This window comes from Phyllobates terribilis, unplaced genomic scaffold (genome assembly GCF_046119375.1).
Source record: "Phyllobates terribilis strain yellow unplaced genomic scaffold, ASM4611937v1 Scaffold_416__1_contigs__length_1633014, whole genome shotgun sequence".
NCBI classification, from domain to species: Eukaryota; Metazoa; Chordata; class Amphibia; order Anura; family Dendrobatidae; genus Phyllobates; species Phyllobates terribilis.
This window is the reverse complement of record NW_027363176.1, coordinates 1549724-1565196: the sequence shown is the minus strand read 5'-3', so window position 1 is coordinate 1565196 and position 15473 is coordinate 1549724. Positions and strand designations below refer to the sequence as shown.

At 40.8% G+C, this 15473-nt stretch overlaps 5 non-coding genes across 5 annotated transcripts; all 5 read right to left on the bottom strand.

The window, feature by feature from the left end:
- Window positions 1-5835: 5835 nt before the first annotated feature.
- On the bottom strand, window positions 5836-6026 carry LOC141226890 (U2 spliceosomal RNA). The gene has a single exon (XR_012294007.1). It is a non-coding gene; the product is annotated as a U2 spliceosomal RNA (small nuclear RNA).
- Window positions 6027-7141: 1115 nt separating this feature from the next.
- Window positions 7142-7332, bottom strand: LOC141226889 (U2 spliceosomal RNA). Its single transcript, XR_012294006.1, has one exon. It is a non-coding gene; the product is annotated as a U2 spliceosomal RNA (small nuclear RNA).
- Window positions 7333-8447: 1115 nt separating this feature from the next.
- LOC141226888 (U2 spliceosomal RNA) lies at window positions 8448-8638 on the bottom strand. The gene has a single exon (XR_012294005.1). It is a non-coding gene; the product is annotated as a U2 spliceosomal RNA (small nuclear RNA).
- Window positions 8639-9753: 1115 nt separating this feature from the next.
- Window positions 9754-9944, bottom strand: LOC141226887 (U2 spliceosomal RNA). Its single transcript, XR_012294004.1, has one exon. It is a non-coding gene; the product is annotated as a U2 spliceosomal RNA (small nuclear RNA).
- A 1114-nt stretch (window positions 9945-11058) lies between these two features.
- On the bottom strand, window positions 11059-11256 carry LOC141227165 (U2 spliceosomal RNA). Its single transcript, XR_012294263.1, has one exon. It is a non-coding gene; the product is annotated as a U2 spliceosomal RNA (small nuclear RNA).
- Window positions 11257-15473: the final 4217 nt, after the last annotated feature.

The following is a 15473-nucleotide window of genomic DNA, read 5'->3' as shown; positions in this document are numbered from 1 at the left end:
TTCTGTATATTAAAAAGATATTTTGCATTAATGACTTTCCATATATTCAATATTTGTTCATCATCATAGCGCTCAATGTTACATAACTCTTCATTTTTACAAAGACTTTTAATTAATTTCTTACTATTTTGTAGATCTCCCGCTTCTTTACCCCCTAAATTAAAATGAATCACTATTTTTTCTAAAATTAAATAATGCGTTGGCAGTTTAAAAGCATATGGAGATGATAAAACCGTTTCAAACCACCCAAACTTTCTCATAAAAAAACCAGTGTTATAACGCATAAAAAAGGACCAATAGTGATTTTTAAAAAGGGCATTAAAACAGAAGCAAAAAAATTTAATTAAAAGGAACCTACTAAAATCTGGAAAGTCTTTCCCACCTTTGAGCTTTGGTTTTGTTACAATTTCTCTTTTTAATTTCTCCATCTTAGAACTCCAGAAAAAAGTAAAACATGCTTTAGTGATCTTTTTTAAAATATTTACAGGGGGAGGGAAAACCAAACTCAAATACAATAAAAGAGGCAAAATTACCATTTTTATAATTAATACTTTACCCTCCATCGTTAATTTTCTCATATTCCACATACATATTTTCGTATTCACTTTCTGAGCTACCGCCTCCCAGTTATTTAGACCATTATTGGATTCACAGAAAGAAATACCTAAAATATTAATAGAGTCAGTTATTGGAATAAAAACATCGTGTAAAATCATCTCCCCAATATTTAAAATACTACTCTTATTAAAATTAACCTTAAAACCAGAAGCTGTACAAAAGGATTGGATCTGTTTGAGTGAGTTTTGTAGTGATGGTGCATCTCGGCAAAGGACCGCCACATCGTCCATGTAACCCACCACTTTTGCTTCTGTTCCTTTGCTTCCAGGTAGAGGGATACCACATATTTGTCTATCTCTACGGATTGCACATAAAAGTGGCTCAAGAGCACAAATAAAAAGTAGTGGGGACAGGGGGCACCCCTGTTTTACCCCTGATTTTAAAAAAACATCTTGTGTCTTAAAACCATTTACTAAAATCTTACTTGTGCAGTCCTTATAAAACGCTTTAAGAGATAATAAAAACCTTTCTGGTATGCCCATTTTTTCTAAAACCTTAAAAAGATAAAAATGAGAAATCTGATCAAAAGCTTTTTCGAAGTCAATTGATAAAATTGCCATCTTCCCTTTTCTGTTTTTAATGTCTTCAATACAGTCTTTAACAAGGTTTAGATTGTCCCAGATACTGCGCTCAGGCACACCACATACTTGGTTTGAGTGGATTATTTTTCCTATAATTTTTTTAAGGCGGTTTGCACAAATTTTTGCCATTATTTTATAGTCACAGTTTAGTAGGGTTATAGGTCTCCAGTTTTTTAAGTCTGTCTTATCACCTTTCTTATATAATAATGAGACCTCCCCTTTTTTCCAGGATTTTAATAAAACCTTATCATTAAAAACTTCAGTAAAAACATAAAACAGATCCTCTTTTAAAATATCATAAAATTTTACATAAAACTCTATAGGAATACCGTCTGATCCAGGGACTTTTCCAATTTTAAAACGTTTTATGGTTTGTAAAATTTCTTCTTCTGTTATGTTTTGTGATAAAAATTCTTGGGAGGCGGTATCTAAAACAGATGTTATTTCTTCTAGGGAATTTTGCATTATATTTTCATCTATTGTTTTATCATTAAAAAGATTAAAATAGCAACCATGTACCTTTTCCAAAATTTTTCCCATATTTTTCTCTCCATCTATATCTTCAATTACTGTTTTTTTCTCTCTAATTTTTTTAAAAAAATATCTAGAACATTTTTCGTCTTCCTCCACATGTTTTATTCTGGAGCGGAAAATGAGCTCTTTCCCTTTTTGTTCTAGTGATTTTGTTATTTCTTCTTTCAGTATTTTAATATCTTTTTCTACTTCTAGACCATTTTCTCTAAGTTTATATAAGGTCTGTAACCGGGTATTTAAATTATTATATAATTCTAGCTTTTCTTTTGCTTTATATATGCTTTTCTTAATAAAAAAATCTTTTATTTTTTTTTTCATTTTATCCCACCAGGCACTTATAGGGACATTTACATCTTTCTTCCTCCTGCAGTTTTTATAAAATTCAATAAAATCCGATAAAATCTTAGAATCATTTAAAAGGGATACATTCATTTTCCAAGTTTTTTTCCCACATTTTTTATTAGCATTAATTTTTACACTAAAAGATAAAAATTTATGATCTGAGAAGATATTATCGTGGGTTTCACATTTATCAGGTAAAATTTGTTCTGAACCAAATATAAAATCTATTCTTGAACTGCAATTTAAATTGCTCCAGGCAAAGCCGGCTTCTACTGAACTAGTCTTGTTGCATTCTTTATAAATATCAACAAGTCTAAAATCACTTAAAATATTACTTAACATACCGGAAGTTTTGTCATAATTTCTACTTACGGCTGTAGAGCGCCGACTTTCACCCTTTAAAATACAATTAAAATCACCTGCCAAGATAAAAGGTTCAGAGGTATTAATAAATAATGGTAAAATCTCTAACATGTCAGCTCTTTCATTTTTATCTGGGGACCCATAAAAATTTAAAAATTGCCATTTTACACCATTAATAAAAGCTTTAACTAATAACATACGACCTGGTAAAATCTCTTGGATAAAATCAATTTGAACGTTTCCCTTAAAAAGTATAGCTATCCCTGCTGATCCGGTAACATTTGACCCGGACCACACTGATGGGCCACATTTCCAATCCTCTTTGTATTTTTTGTAGGATACTGTGTGAGGGATATTGCATTCCTGTAAAAAGAAGACGGAAGCCGTAAGACAAGTTAAAAAATTAAATAATGTTACTCTTCTGGTTTTTGATTTTAGACCCCTCACATTGAGGGAAATGCCCTTAAGTTCTGCCATTGGAGGAAAGTAAAAAAATTATATAAAACAGAAATCCGGAACTTACTTCCTATCCGCTGAACCGGCCAGACCACTTACGCTCGAGCTACTTCCCTCGTCCGAATTTATCGTAAGTAAGGACTCCATGGAGGAGGAACTTGACTCACCAAGACAATGACCCAACGCTACATGTGAGTAGCTTGGGAGACAACTAAGAGGAACAGCACCCTGGGTCTCCATGGGCTGGCCATTCAGATCCTTATCAGGTGGGTCCCCAGGTGGCTCCCCTGCACCCAGGGGAGGCCGACACACAGGGGAAGGTTGTGTACAAGGCAATGTACCCGAGCTCATGGAGCTGGCAAGGTCCGGCTCCCCACCGGGGTCAGCAGGGTCCGGGACCTTTGGGGGACCAACGTCCACCTCCCCACCAGGAGATGTGTCCATCTGATCCCCATCAGCCGCTCCATTCGAACCATCTTTCTTCCCTCTTTTCTTTTTATGGGGACCCACCGTAGTCCAGTTAGCCTCAGACTCAGGCCCAGGAAACCCAGTTTTTGCCTCGGGCTCGGTGTCAACCTTCTGCCGGTCTCTTTTGGTTTTACCGATCATGCCCTTTTGTTCCTTTTCCGCCTTTCTTTTAGCCTCCCTGTTGTCTTGGTGCCAACTTTTCCTCACTGCTTGGGAGTTACCCTTCATTACCTCTGAGCTTTCCTCATCACTCGAATCGCCCTCTTTGCTCGCTGAGGCTCCAGGTTGTTGTTCCTCCTCCTGAGGGGTGGTCTGACCTGTTGGTTCATTTTCGGATGTCCTGGCCTTTTCCTTCCGTCTCTGTTCGGCCTCCCAGAACCTATGTGGGCATGAAAAATAAAAATGAACAGGTTTTTGGCAGAAATTACATTTTTTATCATGAGGACATTCTTTGGTGTCATGTTCTGTACTAGCACAGTTTCTACAGGTTGCCTCACAGTCATCCTTAAAATGGCCATATTTTCCACAGTTTCTACAAAAGGGTGGCATACCAGAAAAAAAGAAGTCTCCATTTGAGGAACCTATTTTAAAACGTGCAGGAGGGAGTTTCACACCGCCTGGGAAATTAGGGTCTCTTTCACATGTTACTAGAAATTTCCATTTGGACGTCCATATGTGAAACTCATTAAGTACTTTCCCTATACATTTTACACTTTTAAAGTACATTGCAAGAAAACATGTTAGTTCCACTGAAGTAACGAAAGGAGAAAATACTTTAAGGATTACCATTTTTACCTCATCCAGGACGTGCTCGATAACTAGTATTCCTTTTAGAATAGGATTGTTTTTTGCCTTTCTGGCTCTTACCAGGACATCCTGAAAAATGCCTTCCCCGGTGAAGGTGATGTCATAATCGCCACGCCTCGGATAATCCTGGATAGAGAGAATCTCGTTCTTCTGCACATGAAAGAGCCCTTCAAGCACGTCCTGGACTACGTACCGCAATTTCCTTTCATCACTTCCGCCCTCTGTGAAATGAATACGGATAGTGTTTTTAAGCCTCGCATAGTGAGGCACGAGGTTGGGGTCAACCTCCATGGTAGCGCAACAAGAAAAAGCAAATCGCAAACCGCTTGCAATCTGCGCCTTTCAGAGTTCTGTAAACAAAAACACCTGAGAGGCTGGGGGGGATCGCAACCCGTTACCCTGGGACTAAGCCCTCTCCCAATAGCAGCAGGCAGGGGAGCCCACCGAAGTGGGTCACCCTGCAAGGCCGAGGAGAGGGGTACCCGAGTACCTTCTGGACCACAGTCGCCTGTACAAGACACTTGACCGCAGCCAAAAGGCCGAGAAGCGATAACCAGAATTGGTTTCAAACTACGGAGCCACCCAAGGATCCTGAAAAGTCCATTTGTGGAGATGAGCTCCTGGACTCCCGTTAAGAAGACATGTTGTCAACCTCTAGATCCCTTACATGCCTGCACTTTTCGGCTTGCTGCTGCTGCAATCCACGCGTTTTAGATCTGCATAACTCCACCTCTTTAAACACAGCACCTTCACCCCCTGCTGTTCCCACCCGCCTCAACACCGTTGGAAGGGAGGAGAACCAATTAAGGCGGGGGGTGGGGTGGAACGAGCAGCTGTCTACCCTTAGCAGGAGGGCTCCTGATTACATACCTCTCCTGCTGCTGCTGCTGCTGGCTGTCCAGCAGCAGACTGAAGGTGGCTGCTGCTGTGCACAGGTATATAAAGGCTCAGAGCCTATTATGACACGCGCAGCCAGCGTTCCATTGCCACATTCCATCTACTGCAGGCAGGATACCTGGCTGGCTGAATGTCGCTGAGAAGCTCACAGAGACCGCCATAAGCAACAGTTTAACAGAATGCCACAGACTAATCAACCAAACTTTTTGGGTTGGGTTCTCTTTTATAGTCTGCAGGCATTAAATGAAAGAAGTCAGTGTTCCAGCAGAGGGAGACAACGTTTCAGAAAAGGCATTGTAGCAAACCAAAAAAGAAATTTTAAGCGCAGCAGAGTAACCAGCGCACATACCTGTTAGCTCAGGTGAGTTTAAAAGGCTGCTGTTGATAACAAGGGCATTTGCTAAATAGATGGTGTGTGTGCAACAATATACTGAAAGGTCAATTATATTGTGCAGCTTATCTCACCACCTGTAGTTATTTAGGTGAAAGCTCCAAAATGCTTGCCTAATATGTCTGTTTATCCAAAAGGAAGTAAAAAGGGAGAGCTAGAAAGATAGCATTGCATCACATTACATGGCAATGCAATGCACAGTTGCTGAAGTTGAACCAAAATGAGCTTGTAATCTGGCTTCTGCAACTTTGAACATGAAAAATCCAATGAGGAGAAGAAAAGCAAAGCCAAAGAGTCCATCCCAAAATCCGACAAACAAGCAAAATGAACAAAAAACATTGAATTCAATTCTTTCTGATTTTAGAAACTGCATTAAAGAAGGGGTGCACCGGTCCTGGAGATACTGCAATACCAGGTCAATGCGTGGAGTGGACAGAGCAAGCTCTTTTTCCATCTCCCTGTTCTAAAAATCCATTTAATATATGGTCCCCAGATAGGGGACGTATCAGATATTAAACTGATAAGAACAGATACTACACTTGATCTTAGCCAAAAGGCCGAGAAGCGATAACCAGAATTGGTTTCAAACTACGGAGCCACCCAAGGATCCTGAAAAGTCCATTTGTGGAGATGAGCTCCTGGACTCCCGTTAAGAAGACATGTTGTCAACCTCTAGATCCCTTACATGCCTGCACTTTTCGGCTTGCTGCTGCTGCAATCCACGCGTTTTAGATCTGCATAACTCCACCTCTTTAAACACAGCACCTTCACCCCCTGCTGTTCCCACCCGCCTCAACACCGTTGGAAGGGAGGAGAACCAATTAAGGCGGGGGGTGGGGTGGAACGAGCAGCTGTCTACCCTTAGCAGGAGGGCTCCTGATTACATACCTCTCCTGCTGCTGCTGCTGCTGGCTGTCCAGCAGCAGACTGAAGGTGGCTGCTGCTGTGCACAGGTATATAAAGGCTCAGAGCCTATTATGACATGCGCAGCCAGCGTTCCATTGCCACATTCCATCTACTGCAGGCAGGATACCTGGCTGGCTGAATGTCGCTGAGAAGCTCACAGAGACCGCCATAAGCAACAGTTTAACAGAATGCCACAGACTAATCAACCAAACTTTTTGGGTTGGGTTCTCTTTTATAGTCTGCAGGCATTAAATGAAAGAAGTCAGTGTTCCAGCAGAGGGAGACAACGTTTCAGAAAAGGCATTGTAGCAAACCAAAAAAGAAATTTTAAGCGCAGCAGAGTAACCAGCGCACATACCTGTTAGCTCAGGTGAGTTTAAAAGGCTGCTGTTGATAACAAGGGCATTTGCTAAATAGATGGTGTGTGTGCAACAATATACTGAAAGGTCAATTATATTGTGCAGCTTATCTCACCACCTGTAGTTATTTAGGTGAAAGCTCCAAAATGCTTGCCTAATATGTCTGTTTATCCAAAAGGAAGTAAAAAGGGAGAGCTAGAAAGATAGCATTGCATCACATTACATGGCAATGCAATGCACAGTTGCTGAAGTTGAACCAAAATGAGCTTGTAATCTGGCTTCTGCAACTTTGAACATGAAAAATCCAATGAGGAGAAGAAAAGCAAAGCCAAAGAGTCCATCCCAAAATCCGACAAACAAGCAAAATGAACAAAAAACATTGAATTCAATTCTTTCTGATTTTAGAAACTGCATTAAAGAAGGGGTGCACCGGTCCTGGAGATACTGCAATACCAGGTCAATGCGTGGAGTGGACAGAGCAAGCTCTTTTTCCATCTCCCTGTTCTAAAAATCCATTTAATATATGGTCCCCAGATAGGGGACGTATCAGATATTAAACTGATAAGAACAGATACTACACTTGATCTTAGCCAAAAGGCCGAGAAGCGATAACCAGAATTGGTTTCAAACTACGGAGCCACCCAAGGATCCTGAAAAGTCCATTTGTGGAGATGAGCTCCTGGACTCCCGTTAAGAAGACATGTTGTCAACCTCTAGATCCCTTACATGCCTGCACTTTTCGGCTTGCTGCTGCTGCAATCCACGCGTTTTAGATCTGCATAACTCCACCTCTTTAAACACAGCACCTTCACCCCCTGCTGTTCCCACCCGCCTCAACACCGTTGGAAGGGAGGAGAACCAATTAAGGCGGGGGGTGGGGTGGAACGAGCAGCTGTCTACCCTTAGCAGGAGGGCTCCTGATTACATACCTCTCCTGCTGCTGCTGCTGCTGGCTGTCCAGCAGCAGACTGAAGGTGGCTGCTGCTGTGCACAGGTATATAAAGGCTCAGAGCCTATTATGACATGCGCAGCCAGCGTTCCATTGCCACATTCCATCTACTGCAGGCAGGATACCTGGCTGGCTGAATGTCGCTGAGAAGCTCACAGAGACCGCCATAAGCAACAGTTTAACAGAATGCCACAGACTAATCAACCAAACTTTTTGGGTTGGGTTCTCTTTTATAGTCTGCAGGCATTAAATGAAAGAAGTCAGTGTTCCAGCAGAGGGAGACAACGTTTCAGAAAAGGCATTGTAGCAAACCAAAAAAGAAATTTTAAGCGCAGCAGAGTAACCAGCGCACATACCTGTTAGCTCAGGTGAGCTTAAAAGGCTGCTGTTGATAACAAGGGCATTTGCTAAATAGATGGTGTGTGTGCAACAATATACTGAAAGGTCAATTATATTGTGCAGCTTATCTCACCACCTGTAGTTATTTAGGTGAAAGCTCCAAAATGCTTGCCTAATATGTCTGTTTATCCAAAAGGAAGTAAAAAGGGAGAGCTAGAAAGATAGCATTGCATCACATTACATGGCAATGCAATGCACAGTTGCTGAAGTTGAACCAAAATGAGCTTGTAATCTGGCTTCTGCAACTTTGAACATGAAAAATCCAATGAGGAGAAGAAAAGCAAAGCCAAAGAGTCCATCCCAAAATCCGACAAACAAGCAAAATGAACAAAAAACATTGAATTCAATTCTTTCTGATTTTAGAAACTGCATTAAAGAAGGGGTGCACCGGTCCTGGAGATACTGCAATACCAGGTCAATGCGTGGAGTGGACAGAGCAAGCTCTTTTTCCATCTCCCTGTTCTAAAAATCCATTTAATATATGGTCCCCAGATAGGGGACGTATCAGATATTAAACTGATAAGAACAGATACTACACTTGATCTTAGCCAAAAGGCCGAGAAGCGATAACCAGAATTGGTTTCAAACTACGGAGCCACCCAAGGATCCTGAAAAGTCCATTTGTGGAGATGAGCTCCTGGACTCCCGTTAAGAAGACATGTTGTCAACCTCTAGATCCCTTACATGCCTGCACTTTTCGGCTTGCTGCTGCTGCAATCCACGCGTTTTAGATCTGCATAACTCCACCTCTTTAAACACAGCACCTTCACCCTCTGCTGTTCCCACCCGCCTCAACACCGTTGGAAGGGAGGAGAACCAATTAAGGCGGGGGGTGGGGTGGAACGAGCAGCTGTCTACCCTTAGCAGGAGGGCTCCTGATTACATACCTCTCCTGCTGCTGCTGCTGCTGGCTGTCCAGCAGCAGACTGAAGGTGGCTGCTGCTGTGCACAGGTATATAAAGGCTCAGAGCCTATTATGACACGCGCAGCCAGCGTTCCATTGCCACATTCCATCTACTGCAGGCAGGATACCTGGCTGGCTGAATGTCGCTGAGAAGCTCACAGAGACCGCCATAAGCAACAGTTTAACAGAATGCCACAGACTAATCAACCAAACTTTTTGGGTTGGGTTCTCTTTTATAGTCTGCAGGCATTAAATGAAAGAAGTCAGTGTTCCAGCAGAGGGAGACAACGTTTCAGAAAAGGCATTGTAGCAAACCAAAAAAGAAATTTTAAGCGCAGCAGAGTAACCAGCGCACATACCTGTTAGCTCAGGTGAGTTTAAAAGGCTGCTGTTGATAACAAGGGCATTTGCTAAATAGATGGTGTGTGTGCAACAATATACTGAAAGGTCAATTATATTGTGCAGCTTATCTCACCACCTGTAGTTATTTAGGTGAAAGCTCCAAAATGCTTGCCTAATATGTCTGTTTATCCAAAAGGAAGTGAAAAGGGAGAGCTAGAAAGATAGCATTACATCACATTACATGGCAATGCAATGCACAGTTGCTGAAGTTGAACCAAAATGAGCTTGTAATCTGGCTTCTGCAACTTTGAACATGAAAAATCCAATGAGGAGAAGAAAAGCAAAGCCAAAGAGTCCATCCCAAAATCCGACAAACAAGCAAAATGAACAAAAAACATTGAATTCAATTCTTTCTGATTTTAGAAACTGCATTAAAGAAGGGGTGCACCGGTCCTGGAGATACTGCAATACCAGGTCAATGCGTGGAGTGGACAGAGCAAGCTCTTTTTCCATCTCCCTGTTCTAAAAATCCATTTAATATATGGTCCCCAGATAGGGGACGTATCAGATATTAAACTGATAAGAACAGATACTACACTTGATCTTAGCCAAAAGGCCGAGAAGCGATAACCAGAATTGGTTTCAAACTACGGAGCCACCCAAGGATCCTGAAAAGTCCATTTGTGGAGATGAGCTCCTGGACTCCCATTAAGAAGACATGTTGTCAACCTCTAGATCCCTTACATGCCTGCACTTTTCGGCTTGCTGCTGCTGCAATCCACGCGTTTTAGATCTGCATAACTCCACCTCTTTAAACACAGCACCTTCACCCCCTGCTGTTCCCACCCGCCTCAACACCGTTGGAAGGGAGGAGAACCAATTAAGGCGGGGGGTGGGGTGGAACGAGCAGCTGTCTACCCTTAGCAGGAGGGCTCCTGATTACATACCTCTCCTGCTGCTGCTGCTGCTGGCTGTCCAGCAGCAGACTGAAGGTGGCTGCTGCTGTGCACAGGTATATAAAGGCTCAGAGCCTATTATGACACGCGCAGCCAGCGTTCCATTGCCACATTCCATCTACTGCAGGCAGGATACCTGGCTGGCTGAATGTCGCTGAGAAGCTCACAGAGACCGCCATAAGCAACAGTTTAACAGAATGCCACAGACTAATCAACCAAACTTTTGGGTTGGGTTCTCTTTTATAGTCTGCAGGCATTAAATGAAAGAAGTCAGTGTTCCAGCAGAGGGAGACAACATTTCAGAAAAGGCATTGTAGCAAACCAAAAAAGAAATTTTAAGCGCAGCAGAGTAACCAGCGCACATATCTGTTAGCTCAGGTGAGTTTAAAAGGCTGCTGTTGATAACAAGGGCATTTGCTAAATAGATGGTGTGTGTGCAACAATATACTGAAAGGTCAATTATATTGTGCAGCTTATCTCACCACCTGTAGTTATTTAGGTGAAAGCTCCAAAATGCTTGCCTAATATGTCTGTTTATCCAAAAGGAAGTAAAAAGGGAGAGCTAGAAAGATAGCATTGCATCACATTACATGGCAATGCAATGCACAGTTGCTGAAGTTGAACCAAAATGAGCTTGTAATCTGGCTTCTGCAACTTTGAACATGAAAAATCCAATGAGGAGAAGAAAAGCAAAGCCAAAGAGTCCATCCCAAAATCCGACAAACAAGCAAAATGAACAAAAAACATTGAATTCAATTCTTTCTGATTTTAGAAACTGCATTAAAGAAGGGGTGCACCGGTCCTGGAGATACTGCAATACCAGGTCAATGCATGGAGTGGACAGAGCAAGCTCTTTTTCCATCTCCCTGTTCTAAAAATCCATTTAATATATGGTCCCCAGATAGGGGACGTATCAGATATTAAACTGATAAGAACAGATTTTTTTTTTAATTTGGCTATCCCCCACATGGGAATAAAAACCGTTTATTTAAAATTTAACAAATTACAGAAATAAAACCATTACATCCACATTACACTTTCGGGACTTCAAAGAAAAATAAAAATTCCATCACAGCAAATTTTACAAGACTTCAAATATTCCATAGGTTAAAAAGCCATTTGCCTGCCAACGTTACATTCTTTTTCCTGTCCAATAAATAGTATATGTACATTTCACTTTTACAAAAGGCTAAAACATCATCTACTGGTAACATTTCATGTTTAAAAACAGCAATATTTCTAGCATTCCAGAGCGCTATCTTGGCACAATTCACTATCTTCCACGCCATTATTTTTTGGTCCATTGTTGGGCATTCCAGAAGACCATATAACACTGATGCAAAATTAAAGTCCTTGAGGTCCACCATTTTCTCCAGCAGGGGGATTAGTCTTCTCCAGAACTCTTTAGCAAAAGCACAAGTCCATAAAAGATGCTTCACCGTTTCCTCTTCTTGACAACCTTCTCTTGGGCAGATGGCAGACCTCACAAAACCTCTTCTGTACTGGAATGCCCGGCAAGGAAGACAGTGGTGTGCGCAGCTCCAAGACATGTCTTTCTGTACATTAAAAAGATAAGGGGCGTTAATCGTTTTCCATATGTGTACAGTTTTGTCATCATCATAACGTTCAATATCACACAACGTCACATCAGTACTAATTTGTTTGAGTAGTGTCTTGCTGTTACATAGATCCCCTGTCTGTTTCTTATTCAAATTAAAATCAAGAATAATTTTCTTTAAAATCTCATAATGTGCAGGTAGGTTAAAAGCATAAGGAGAGGATAAAACTGTTTCAAACCAACCAAACCTTCTCATGAGAAAACCAGTGTTAAAACGCATAAAATAGGAAAGGTAATTATCTTTAAAAAGGGTTTTAAAACAGAAACAGAAAAAATGTATTAAAAGAAACTTATCTAAAACAGGGAAATCTTTCCCACCTTTAACCTTTGGCTTTGTCACAATTTCTCTTTTGAGTTTCTCCATTTTTGAGCCCCAAAAAAAGGTAAAACATACTTTTGTAATTCGTTTCAACAAATTTGTAGGAGGGGGGAACACCAAACTAAGATATAACAGGATAGGTAATATCACCATTTTTACAATCAGAACTTTACCTTCCATTGACAGCTTTCTCATATTCCACATGCAGATTTTCTGATTAATTTTCTGTGCTGCCGCATCCCAGCTATTAAAACCATTATTAGATTCATTAAAAGAAACACCTAAAATAGTAATGGAATCTGTAACTGCAATTGGTACATCATGTAAACTCATCCCCCCGACATTTAAAATATTACATTTAGTAAGATTAATTTTAAAACCGGAAACTGTACAAAAAGACTGAATTTTGCTTATCGTTTTTTGTATTGAAGGTACATCACATCCAAACACGGCTACATCATCCATATAGTTTACAACTTTAACTTGTAGACCGTTCCCTCCGGGTAAGGGTACTCCACATATTTGCTTATCCTGGCGTATTGTACATAAAAGGGGTTCTATAGCACATATAAAAAGCAGGGGGGACAAAGGGCAACCCTGCTTCACCCCTGATTTTAAAACTACCTCTTTTGTTTTAAAACCATTAACTAAAATCTTACTCGTACAATCATTATAAAAAGCTTTAAGAGACAATAAAAACCCACCCGGAATGCCCATTTTTTCTAAAACTTTAAAAAGATAAAAATGAGACACGCGGTCAAAAGCTTTCTCAAAATCCACCGCTAGGATTGACATCTTTGTCTTTCTGGTTTTTACATCTTCAATACAATCTTTCACCAGGTTTAAATTGTCCCAGATACTACGCCCAGGTACCCCGCATACCTGATTTGCATGAATTACTTTATGTATCACCTTTTTCAACCGATTTGCACAGATCTTAGCCATAATTTTGTAATCACTATTTAAAAGAGTTATCGGCCTCCAGTTTTTAAGATCCGTTTTGTCACCTTTTTTGTATAGTAGTGATACCTCACCTTTCTTCCATGAGTTGAGTAAAACCTTATTATTAAAAACTTCGGAAAACAAATTAAACAAATCATCTTTTAAAATATCATAAAAACTTATATAAAACTCTATGGGGATACCATCAGGGCCGGGCACTTTACCATTTTTAAAACTCTTCATGGTTTCTAAAATCTCTTCCTCAACTAGAGGTTGGGATAAAAAACTTTGGGCATCAGCATCTAGGGTGGACTTGATCTCCCCCAGGAAAGTGTGTATTAAATCATGGTCTACAGTTTTTACATTAAAAAGATCATTAAAATAGACATTTACCTTATCCAATATAATGTTGATATTATTATCTCCATCTATGTTATCAATTATTGTTTTTGTCTGTTTGTTTTTCTTAAAAAAATACCTGGAACAAGTCTCATCCTCTTCTACGTGTTTTACCTTTGAACGAAAAATCAGTTCTTTTCCTTTTTGTTCCAACCACTTTGAAATTTCTCCTTTAAGACTCAATATATCATTACCTACATCCAGACCATTGTCTTTGAATTTGTACAATGTCTGTAACCTGATATTAAGAAAATTATAGATCTCAAACTTTTCTTTAGCTTTTTGTATGCTTTTCTTATTAAAGAAATCTTTAATGCTTATTTTCATTCTATCCCACCAGGAGCTAAAAGAAATATTGGGGTTTTTCCTTTTTCTACACTTTACATAAAACTCAATAAAATCCGATAAAATTTGTGGATCTTTTAAAAGGGACACATTCAATTTCCAAGATTTCTTACCACATTTCTTCTTTCCATTAATCCTCACTCTAAAAGATAAAACCTTGTGATCTGAGAGAATATTAGTTAAAACTTCACATTTCACTGGCAGTATTTTTTCTGAACCTAAAACAAAATCTATCCTGGAGCTACATGTAGAATTGCTCCAGGTGAAACCAGCGTCTATAGGGCTATCCTTGTTACATTCTTTATACACATCAGTTAATTTACAATCATTTATAATATTGCTTAACATTCCAGACGTTTTGTCATAATTTCTACTCACGGAACCGGAGCGTCGGCTTTCGCCTTTTAAAATACAATTAAAATCACCTGCCAGGATAAAAGGTTCAGAAATGTTAATAAATAAAGGTAAAATTTCCAGCATATCAGCCCTTTCATTTTTATCAGGTGACCCATAAAAATTTAAAAACTGCCATCTTGTCCCATCAATAAAAGCCTTAACTAAAAGAATACGACCCGGTAAAATATCTTGGATAAAATCAATAGACACATTTCCCATAAAAAGTATAGCTACCCCGGCTGATCCAGTTGCATTTGATCCAGACCAGACCGATGGACCATGTTTCCACTCTTCCTTATATTTTTTGTAAGAAATCTTATGAGGGATATGACATTCTTGTAAAAAGAAAACAGAAGCTGTAAAACAGGTTAAAAAATGTAAAACAGTAGCTCTTCTGGTCTTGGATCCTATGCCTCTCACATTGAGGGAAACACCACCAATGTCAGCCATCATAACAAATGGTTAGGAAGAAACAAAAACTGGACTTTACCTATCCGATGGACGGATCAGACCACTTGGACTTTCACCAACGCCCTCTTCTGAATCCACCGTTATCAAAGAGTCTTCATCATCGGAGAAGGAACATTCACTTAAATTAAGACCCGACGCTACTGGGGTGTAGCTCGGAAGGATATTGAGAGAAAGGTTACACTGGGTCTCCATAGGCTGACCATTTAGGTCCTCGTCAGGTGGGTCTCCGAGAGGCTCCGCACTCCCCTGCTGACCCGCAGAGGGTCGTAACACAGGGGCAGGCTGCGCACATGGCGGAGCCTCAGAGTCCCCGGAGGCAGCCAGGTTCGGGGCCCCACCTGGGGCAGCAGAGCCCCGGGACCTCGGGATTCCAGAGTCTACACCCCCGTGAGGGGATGTATCCATCTCCTCCCTATTAGCCACCTCCACGGAACCATTCTTTTTCTTATTATGAGACCTCACCAAATGCCACGTACCGCCCTCGCTCTCGTGAGACCCAGTGGGAATTTTGGGCTCGGTGTCAGCCTTTTGGCGCTCTTTTTTGGCCTTACCGACCGCCCCTTTATGATCTTTCTCAGCCTTCCTTTTAGCCTCCTTATGGTCTTTCAGCCAGCTCCTGGGCTCCTGTGAGTTACCTGTCATTGACTCGGAGGGATTGTTACTAGTCGAAGCGCCCTTATCACCTCCCGAGGCTCCAGGTTGCTGTTCCTC